Below are 2,640 nucleotides of genomic sequence, written 5' to 3'. Positions count from 1 at the left end.
TGAATTACTTGTAGTCTTGTACCAACAATAATCACCTGATTTGATGTGGCTTCGAGGTTTCAATATTACACAATTGTGTAACTAAACACAAAGTGCAACTCCCCATGATCATCACTTTACCAAAGGACGAAAACTTCCCATGACCGTGTTGCATATAGCCGACCGGTATATATAAGCACTTCATAGAATCCGACTTTTGGTGACATAAAGCAATTAGACTCTGGTACTAGTAGCACTGTGGTCCATTGTTCACCCTCACATGCATATCTTCTACATATATCATGCCATATCTATATAAAGCAACTACCCTGTGGTAGTGCCATTGAATGTTTTCATGTACTCTACAGCCAATCTGCTTAATCCATGTCAAGGTGATGCAATTGTCTGGCACTCGTTGCTTTATATATAAAGCGGGGTGAAAGCTTTTTTCGGTAATTGTTTGGCACTCATAATTCAAACAGAGGGACTTATCTACTAGAATAACATAGCTAGTTTGTAAACTAAGTGGCAAATAGTTACATTTAACAGTGTGACGATCTAACCATTGATAAAACCAAGCTACGCTTTCATATGCTAGAGTGATGTTTGAAGAGAAACCTGAATAATCTTGAAGAGAAATCATGGTACTCTCACGTATCCAATGCAATCTCTCGAAGTAGTCATCATTCATTACTGCCATTTAAGTTCATCCAGTGCTACTGAGATTTCTGCCATTTTTAACAATTCACATTATACATTCTTGTATCCACTTAACTGGCTGGTATATTATAAATTTGGAATAATGTAGGGATAATGCTATCACACATTTGTTTTCGGCAGTAACTGCAAGTATAATTTTGTTTTCGGAATAGTGCTGCCTTGCTGTCACGGCTTCTGTGGAAGTGTCCAATCAAGTGGACTTCTTTGCTGTTTGATCATGATATTTATCATCCTACATAATAGTCTGAGGTGCCAGCTATGTGACTTCTTTGCTGTTTGATCACGATATTTATCATCCTACATAATAGTCTGAGGTGCCAGTTACGTCCCCTAAATATTTCATGTTAGCAAACATTTCATTGTACGTTAGAATATTATCGTACGGGTTAGCAAACATTTCGTTACTATATTATCGTACGGGTTCGCTGCTGATTGAATCCGAGCGATCCCTTGTCCAACTGCTGACTATATCTGAGTAAATATAGGTAAATGTGTTTGTGAGGGCTCGAAAATTTAGTTTACGTTGTTAGACATATTCATGTCATTGTTCCGCAATTCCATGTCATAGGAAAAGATGAAATTATTATCCAAGCACACATTAAATACCAATGATCTGCCTTAGATATGACCACCAGAAAATACATGATTCTCATTTATAGCTGCACCCCTTATGAATGAGCGTCAATGATCGAACTGTTTCTTCTGAGTCATCCTTTCTGATTCTGCGAAAAAGAGGTACATGTGCATTTGGTCAAAGAATAATCTATTATATCACATTAACTAGAAAATTATATAAGTTAAGTTGAACTTTTATAGGTATTATTTTGTACTAGTTACTAGGACATGTTATTTCAAGGCTGGCAATGTGCGAAATGTTCTCAATCTTGTGGTCAGATGATGAAATGTGGCATATCTCGGTGTCTATCTGTGTATTAAAAATATATGAAACTATATCATTCTTCTTTGGCAGCATTTTGGATCCTAAACTGATATCCTGTCTAGTACTGAGTTGGCATAGAAATGCATCACGCATTGTTCAGAATATGACTTTTTTCTTCTTCCAAAAATCAGTTTTTGAACTGAATAATGCTATGCTAATTCTTCATAGATGAAAAAACCCTACATGTTATTTCGAGTAACAACAATCAAGGTCTTTCATATTATCTATTTTTTAGAATCTCTTTCATACTATGTGATTTTATAGTTTCATTCTCATCTTTTTTATTTATTAAAATGATGTTCTCCTGGGCTTCATTAACGAAGTTCATTCTCATCGGATATTGTATGTCCGTGATGGATTGTGTAGTGCCATGCAAAGAATCATTCCTGTATCTGAACGATACGCACTGCCATATAAGCTGCAAATAGAAACACTCATAGATTATAACTGTGCATATAATCTAACAGATATGCAGTCACCAAGACACTCACAGAAATATCTATCTACGCATTATTTCAGTGATCATGCTGGAGTGGAACTGCTGTTGGCATCTTTTAGCTTCTTTACACACTTTCTGATGCAAATGTGTGCTGTTAGTTTTATCTGCATACTTTGTATTTCTAAACTAGTGATGGTCAATGGTGAAAATAATTTACTAGTCTTAAAGAGTATTGCAGGTCAACAACATGCAAGTTTCTTTCAGTTGGCACCACATGGACTTTATGTTTAATACTATTCCTTGCACACATGCATGAATTTGGTTCATACCTGACAGCTGAGCTGTAACGCCGAAGTCTTCCGCAGCGACCACCTGCCCCGCCACCGTTTCGTGGAACATTCCCACCGATGTTATCCTATGGCACTGGCGATGCTCCTGCTCTATCTGCAAGTAAATTCTGAAGGCAACATGGATCCAGAGCTTCCCCACGTCACAGTGATAATGGTGGGTGTTTTTTCTTTCTGTTTTGGCCTCGGCCTTCTAAATTTGGCCGTGGTCGAGC

General features: G+C 37.3%; 1 long non-coding RNA gene across 1 annotated transcript in view; it reads left to right on the top strand.

Annotated features, from left to right (window-relative positions):
• The first annotated feature begins 754 nt into the window (after nucleotides 1–754).
• LOC119365443 overlaps nucleotides 755–2,640 on the top strand; it is a 5,129-nt gene continuing 3,243 nt past the window's right edge. Inside the window, exon 1 of the long non-coding RNA XR_005175535.1 lies at nucleotides 755–2,582. This is a non-coding gene — a long non-coding RNA (uncharacterized LOC119365443). The remainder of the gene's footprint in view (nucleotides 2,583–2,640) is intronic.

The sequence above is a fragment of the Triticum dicoccoides genome, chromosome 2B, assembly GCF_002162155.2.
Source record: "Triticum dicoccoides isolate Atlit2015 ecotype Zavitan chromosome 2B, WEW_v2.0, whole genome shotgun sequence".
In the NCBI taxonomy this organism is placed as follows: domain Eukaryota; kingdom Viridiplantae; phylum Streptophyta; class Magnoliopsida; order Poales; family Poaceae; genus Triticum; species Triticum dicoccoides.
This window is presented reverse-complemented; position numbering and strand designations above follow the sequence as displayed.